The sequence below is a fragment of the Emys orbicularis genome, chromosome 15 (genome assembly GCF_028017835.1).
Source record: "Emys orbicularis isolate rEmyOrb1 chromosome 15, rEmyOrb1.hap1, whole genome shotgun sequence".
In the NCBI taxonomy this organism is placed as follows: Eukaryota; Metazoa; Chordata; order Testudines; family Emydidae; genus Emys; species Emys orbicularis.
In genome coordinates, this window is record NC_088697.1 from 10,601,648 (window position 1) to 10,609,836 (window position 8,189).

At 41.5% G+C, this 8,189-nt stretch overlaps 1 non-coding gene across 1 annotated transcript; it reads right to left on the bottom strand.

Annotated features, from left to right (window-relative positions):
• Nucleotides 1-7,497: 7,497 nt before the first annotated feature.
• TRNAC-GCA (transfer RNA cysteine (anticodon GCA)) lies at nt 7,498-7,569 on the bottom strand. Its single transcript has one exon. It is a non-coding gene; the product is annotated as a tRNA-Cys (tRNA).
• Between the last annotated feature and the right edge of the window lie 620 nt (nt 7,570-8,189).

An 8,189-nucleotide genomic window follows, 5' to 3' on the forward strand; every position in this document is an offset into this window, starting at 1 on the left:
CCCCTTTATTCGACATTGGTGAGGCCTCATCTGGAGTACTGTGTCCAGTTTTGGGCCCCACACTGCAAGAAGGATGTGGAAAAATTGGAAAGAGTCCAGTGGAGGGCAACAAAAATGATTAGGGGTCTGGAGCACGTGACTTATGAGGAGAGGCTGAGGGAACTGGGATTGTTTAGTCTCCAGAAGAGAAGAATGAGGGGGGACTTGATAGCTGCTTTCAACTACCTGAAGGGGGGTTCCAAAGAGGATGGAGCTCGGCTGCTCTCAGTGGTGGCAGATGACAGAACAAGGAGCAATGGTCTCAAGTTGCAGTGCGGGAGGTCTAGGTTGGATATTAGGAAACACTATTTCACTAGGAGGGTGGTGAAGCACTGGAATGCGTTACCTAGGGAGGTGGTGGAGTCTCCTTCCTTGGAGGTTTTTAAGGCCCGGCTTGACAAAGCCCTGGCTGGGATGATTTAGTTGGGAATTGGTCCTGCTTTGAGCAGGGGGTTGGACTAGATGACCTCCTGAGGTCCCTTCCAACCCTGATATTCTATGATTCATTTATTCACTCTAATTTAAGGTTTCATGTTCCAGTAATACATTGTAATGTTTTTAGAAGGTCTCTTTCTATAAGTCTATAATATATAACGAAACTATTGTTGTATGTAAAGTAAATAAGGTTTTTAAAATGTTCAAGAAGCTTCATTTAAAATTAAATTAAAATGCAGAGCCCCCCGGACCGGTGGCCAGGACCCAGGCAGTGTGAGTGCCACTGAAAATCAGCTCCCGTGCCGCCTTTGGCACACGTGCCATAGGTTGCCTACCCCTGGGCTAGTGGGAGGAGCAGATTTGTTAGTGGAAGGAATTAAAGGCTACCCAGGTGGGTACAGTTGTCACTAGGTGGAAACTGACAGTCTGTTGTTTAATTGTAGTGAGTTGAAGTGCTTTCGCTTGTGAAATGGCGTGCCTAAGCAAACAGCTCCAGGGAAAAAGCCAATTCATTTTAGGCTAAAACCATCTCTTTCAGCCCCAAACTTGGAACATGGGGAGGCAAAAACTACAAATAGTGAAAATAAAAGGGTTTTTTTTTTGCCCTGCACTTTAAAAGCCCTGAGTTCTTAAAAAAAAATTATAATAAAAACAAAAAATATTTAAATAATAGAGTAGTTACATAATACCATGGTCCTAATAAAAAAAAAAAATTACCTATAATAAAAAAATTCTAAAAAATCACTATATTTATTTTACTAATATCAAAAGCTAAAATAAAATAATTTCCCCCCATTATAGGTACAGAGAGGGAGAGAGAGAGCGTGCCTTAGATAGGGCCTTACTGTTAATCAAATCGTAATAAGGCCCATAAACCACAGGGTATCGGTAACAAACAAGTCCAAGGTAAAAAACAATATTACAAACCTGCTTAAATAACCTAAAATTAAATATAAATGCACTAAAAATAGCTTGCAGCCACAAAATATATGTTTAATTTAAAAAAAAATAGTCATTATGCCATTTATCAATTTGCAAATAAATCTGTATTAGTATATGTGGGTAATAATTATGTATGTTTTAAAAGTTAATGCCGAGAGCCAATAATTATGTGTATTATGTACCTCATAATCCACATAAAATATTTTTGCCATATTACAGCTATTAAAAAGTAATTTTAAATGCCTAAATTAAAATATTGTCAATTAAAAATGAAATACACATTCTATTAAAATGTAATGCCTGTACCCATTGAAATAAATTTGGGCACTACCATTTTAAAATTATTTACAGGTTGCTAAATAAAATCATAGTCACTGTCCATTACTCCCCTCAAAAAATTAAATAAATAATTTAAAGGATTAGCAAAAATTTAAAATAGAAATGGTAAAATAACGTTGTTGGAATGGTCCCCCATGGCAATGGGGATTTTTAATTTGGCCTTACATCCAATTGTGGGACTCCTAATGTTTCAGGCGTTTGTTTTATTCTTGGCACTGACGTACTGGGTAGTAAAGAAAATTAACTGGCTGCAAAGCTTGTGGTTTTACAGACCCTGGCCCTTTCCTAAGAAAGACCATATAAAATCTGGCCACTAACAAGGCAAAAATCAGAGGCAAAAGTTAAGGACGCAAGCGAAAAGATCTTTGCTCGGTCTCAATTAAAAGCCGTAAGCCTATACTGGGCCGCCTCACTAGTAATCTACTGAATGCATTATAAGTGAAGGTCTTCATGTTATAAGACCTTCAAGGAGGGGAATGTTATCAGAGAACTGGATTTGCACATGCATCTGGTGGACTTCGCCCCCTATAAGCCTGAAGCAAGAACACCACAAAGGAATAGTTTGGTCTTCCTCAGACAGACAGAACAAAAACAGCTGCAAGCTCCGTTTTTACTAACTAAAATAAAAAAAGAACAATTTCATAAAAGGGGGGGGTATGTAAAAATTACCTTAATTCTGGTTATCTGTGTTTGTAATTTTTTTTTTTTTTTTTTTTTTTTTGCTAAAGCGGCTTTGCTAATAATAATAAAAAATTATTGGCTGTTGCTAAATAAAATTGTTAGCCTATCAGGGCTATTATAAGTTATATGCTTTATATAAAAAAAAAAACTATAAAAAGTTTAGTTAAAAAGTGTGTTTTACAGCAGTCCAAGGCAACTTTTCTTTGGGCAAGAATGTGACATCTAAACTCCCCAGCAACTGGACAGAGAGAGGGTCCCCAGAAGGCTGGTTGCTGATTCCTCGAAACCATTTCAAACTTTAGGTAAATATAAATGTTTGAAATGCTCTAACTCTATTGCTACAGCCTGTGTGTGTGTGTGTGTGTGTGTGTGTGTGTGTGTGTGTGTGTGTGTGTGTGTGTGTGTGTGCTTAAAACTAATAGAAAAGTAGTTTTAAATAAAAGCACTCGTTTGTGCCAATCATTTATCAAACGGCAGAGCTCTGCCCCCATTAATTTATTCCTGATACCGCCTAAATAAAATCAGATTAGTTACCACTGCTTTGGGTTATAAAATTACCTGGCTAACATCTTCTGAGGACTTTCTTCCCCATGAATCCCAATCTGGCTCCCTTGTTGGATAACAAGGAATTTCATGCTGTGAAAGGAAAGGTTACCCATGAAGGGATGAATGTGTCAGGCTCCAAGTTCAGAGTGCAGGATACGCAAACATTGAGTATTGATTCTATGCTTTTGTCGTTTCATTTTGCTCGTGTCATATGCAATTGCACCACTTCTCTCGCCCCCCCCCCCCCATCTCTTGCTATTTTGAAAGATTACAAATTGTGAAAACAGAGTACAGGTGCCTTTTCTCATGATGCAAACCTTTCTGCATACTGTAAGATTCTTTCCACCAACACTTTCGGCAGAAGACCAGCGATCAATGAATTCACAGAAGTGGAAGGCACCTATGTTGGGATAAACTGCAACTTTACTAAAGGGTTCACTTGGTGGATATGGGGATGAAAAGAAACTAACACATATGATAAGATGTTGTAAAACCTTGACTATGTTATTTTTACAAATGAAAATGAAATTAAACATGACGTTAATTATTGGTTAAAGAGTAAGAGACTAATTATGTAATAACCCGAATTATATTGGAACACTAAAAGATATAGTTTTTCTTTTTGTTAGTAATATAGGAAAGGTTCGCTAATCCTGAGACGTTTCTTTGATGTAATTTCCCCCCTTTGGACTAAGGAGTTCTGAAATAACTCCTCATTCAAAAAGTTGAGGTGGGGGTTGTGTGATAGACACAATGTATACAAGAAAACAGCCCCAATATAGACTCTGGTTATTTCTAATTCAAATGGAAATTATGTAGATACACTTAACGGTAAATTATCTATTAAGAGGAAAACTGCACATGACCGGGGTCCCAGGGGAGCCAACTGAGGTCACTCAATTAGGGTGAACTGCGAAGAATGGGGCAGACAATCCCCAAAGCTGGTGGATATTCCAATACTTAGATGTACCAAGCCAGCACAAAACAGCTTTTCTAATACCTCGCTGGTTACCCAGAGCTGAGAAGCCAGGCTTTGCTACCAGGCAAATCAGGGTCTGGCTCCATTCTCTATCCAGCCCATGCTGCTATTTATACCAACAAATGCTGCATTTGTATACAAGTGAAATCAATCCCAAAGTCCCCTTTCATTAGCCTTGCAAAGTCATTCAAACTTATGTTTGGCCTCAGAGAGTTAGACAAATGTGTCTGTTAACAGAGGGGAGCTGAGTTCAACCCCTGTCACCATCAATGTGCAAACCAGGAGCCTGTTGCTTTGCATTCCTGATGTTGTGGCTCCATCGTGTGGCCATTCGGTGTCAGTCCTTTTAAATAAACAATGTTTTTTTCATAGAACAATATTTTCCTCATGCAGACACAGGAGTAGATTAATCTACAAAGGGAAGGTGATTCCAAGGCAGTTCTGGAGGGAGAAAGGAACATTTTCAGCATTAGTAAATTATTGTGTTGTACCTCACACACACACAGAGTGAAAATAAACTTCATTATTTGAGCTACCAACACACATCACAAGAATGAAATAAACAACTTTATGTTCAATGAGTTGGGTGCATTTAAATAATATTAAAAATATGTTCCGGGCAATGCATGGAAAAGTCAGTGCCTTGAACAACTCACTTGATATAGTTAATGTACCACATGGTATTTAAAGGGTTCAGTGTAGCAGCCGTGTTAGTCTGTATCCGCAAAAAGAACAGGAGTACTTGTGGCACCTTAGAGACTAACAAATTTATTTGAGCATAAGCTTTCGTGGGCTAAACCCCACTTCATTGGATGCATAGAATGGAACATATAGTAAGGAGATATATATACACATACAGAGAGCATGCAAAGGTGGGAGTTGCCCTACCAACTCTAAGGCCTGGTCCACACTACCCCCCCCCCACTTCAGACTAAGGTACGCAAATTCAGCTACGTTAATAATGTAGCTGAATTCGAAGTACCTTAGTCCGAACTTACCACGGGTCCAGACGCTGCAGGCAGGCTCCCTCGTCGATGCCGCGTACTCCTCTCGCTGAGCTGGAGTACCGGCGTCGACGGCGAGCACTTCCGGGATCGATTTATCGCGTCTAGACAAGACGCGATAAATCGATCCCAGAACACCGATTGCCTGCCGTCGGACCCGGAGGTAAGTGTAGACGTACCCTAAGAGGCTAATTAATTAAGATGAGCAATTGTCAGCAGGAGAAAAAAAACGTTTGTAGTGATAATCAAGATGACCCATTCCAGACAGCTTGACAAGGTGTGAGGATACTTAACATGGGGAAATAGATTCAATGTGTGTAATGGCTCAGCCATTCCCAGTCTCTAGATGTGCTTATAAATTAATGTGTTGTGCCTTTTACACATGCACACAAGACACAGAAGAAACTGAATTATTTGAGTTATCCACATTCCCACTTTCTCATGGCATTTTAGTTCTGAAGGTTGTTTTAATTTCCTTATTTTCTTGGAACCAGAAACACGGAAAGAGAACACTGGAGTCAGTGGAATTACAGCTGTGAGGGATTAGTCTCATTATTTGTCACTAACCAAAGGCTCTGTTAACAGAGCATTAATGTTAGTGAATGGTATGTCTAGCCCTGCAATTAGTTAGATGCAGACACACCAGGCTCTGTTAACAGAGCGTTAATGTTACTGAATGGTATGTCTAGCCCTGCAATGAGTTAGATGCAGACACACCCAGCTCTATGGGTGGTAAATTTACAGAGACTCTGCTGCTGATCATGAAATAGAAGCACATTATCTTTAAACGGCTGCCCTTTCAATGCCTCTGGAAGTTACAAAAAACAGTGATCTGGGTTAAAGGAAAGTTGCCATTTTTCAGAGCCCCAATTTCTATTGTGTGTGTACAGGAAGGTTTGAATGTGTCACAGGCAGTTTGCTAAAACTTAGCTATTTTATGTTTGTAACTGGCTCTTGTCCACCTTTCAGTCACATGCAATGGGAACTTACCAAGTGTCACACAAACTAGCCCATTCCTCCCCCTGTGACGGGTTGGATCACAGAAACCCCCTTGGGAGCTGCCACCCGATGTGCAAAGACTACCCCTGCTTCTGTTTTCCCTGCCAGCTCAGGACTCCAGCACCCTGTCTTGCTGAATTAGACACTCCAGTCCACTTCAACACAGACCCAGGGTCTGAATCACTTGTCCCAAAGCTGCAAGTTTACCTGAAAACAGCTCATAGAAGTGTGCTTGTCTTTAGCACTCAGATGCCCAACTCCCAATGGGGTCTAAACCCAGATAAATCCGTTTTACCCTGCATAAAGCTTATGCAGGGCAAACTCATAAATGTTGGAATGAGGCAGAGAACTGGGAGAGTATCACAGTAGGAATAAATGAAAAACTGGGATTAATCAAAGCTGAGAAGGAGACACAGCCTATTGTACAGCTGGTGAAGTGACAGGGACACACTCCCGCTGGTGCTGGTTCTGAAATAACAGCAGAAGCCGATCAGAGAGAATGAACTCATGTAGGAGCTAGGGGCAGCTGCCCTGTCAGCGCATCACTCACCTGGGAGGTGTTTCACAAAACACAGCACCTCCCCTTTGGAAGAGAAACACTTCCCCTCACTGCCACCACTTCATTATACTATCCATGGGGCTGTTTGTCCTGCAGGACTTTGATGTCTCTGGGTGGTCCATGGTGATCCACAAATAGGGTGACCAGACAGCAAGTGTGAAAAACCGGGATGGGGGTGGAGGGTAATAGGAGCCTATATAAGAAAAAGACCCTAAAATCGGGACTGTCCCTATAAAATCAGGACATCTGGTCACCCTAATAGAGGAGCAGGAGTTATCCCCATGGAAATCTCTTCACTTCTTTCTCAGGGCCACCTTCTTAGCCCTGGCTTTGGGTGGTTTGAAGTTGGCTTTAGTTTTGCTCTCTACTGTCTTGATTTTATGTGGGATCTTGACCACCTTTTGGGGCTCAGCGGCTTAGACCTTTTGAGGGCTTTTCTCTGCTTTTTTGGTCCCTGATGAAGTTAGCACATACTGATGATTATTTCTAGCCCTGGGCATGGTGGCCTTCCTGGGGATCTTGGCAGCTTTAGCCAGCTCCTTGGTGGCTATTTTCCTGCTCAGAGCCGCTGTCTTCTTCTCATGCCTTGTCCTGGGGGCCCAGCTGCTGGCTGAGTGTGAAGGAGCCAAGGGGCTGCTGACTTCAGCCTGCACCAAGGTGGCTTTGCCCATCAGACTCCTGAACCCCAACTGGATGTGGCTCTTGTTCTTCTGCATAGCATAGCCCCTGGAGAACAGGGATCTGCAAATGTGTATTCATATTATGCCTTTGTTTAATTGATGAAAAAATAATCTAGACACTTAGGGGACTGGAAGTGATTTCAGCTGATGGACAGATTTGCAAGGTTTTTATACATTTACAGAGAAAACCATTGAGTGTTTAAATTCATTTCAAGCATCGCCGTGCAGTGGAACTCATGAACATACTGGAGATGAATATGAAAATATATTTCCATTGAAAAAAGGGAACTACCAAGGGAGCATCTGGATTTGAACCAGAGACCTCTTGATCTGCAGTCAAATGCTCTACCACTGAGCTATACTCCCTCTGACAATGTAGTCTTGGACCTAGTCATCTTGAGGATTATGAAGGACACACCCTAGTTCAAAGAGTTCATGTTACATTTCCAGACATGGGTGGTTTTGAAAATGGGGTTTCATTGAATTTTATATATACACATAAACACCACAGCTTGCACAATCCCCACACCTGCTCAGTCTCACCAGAGCAGAACAACTATTGAGGGACCACACCCCGCTACCCAGCTCTGTGCCCTTTAACCTCTTCACCATTACTCCAATCCCTTAAAGGCACAGGGCACATGTAACTTGAACCCACTAATAATGACTTAATTCCCAAAGAACTCCATTCTGACCAGAAGCAGAGAGCTCCCAGGAGTATCAGCCACACCCCTGTGCCCTGTGGCAGTGGGTAGGGCCCATAGTGCACAGGTCACTTTTTATATTTTGCACACTTGTGGTCCAGTGGGAGAATTCTTGTCTCCCATCCAGCAGGCCTGGGCTTAATTCATGGCCAGGGTGGACCTGAGCTTTATTCTTAGATGTAGAAATTGCAGAATTTAAGCTTGAAATACGGGCCGGTTTCCCCCCATAGCATTTCACATCTTTACATCCAAACACAATGACTTTCTGAGTGATCTGTCCTT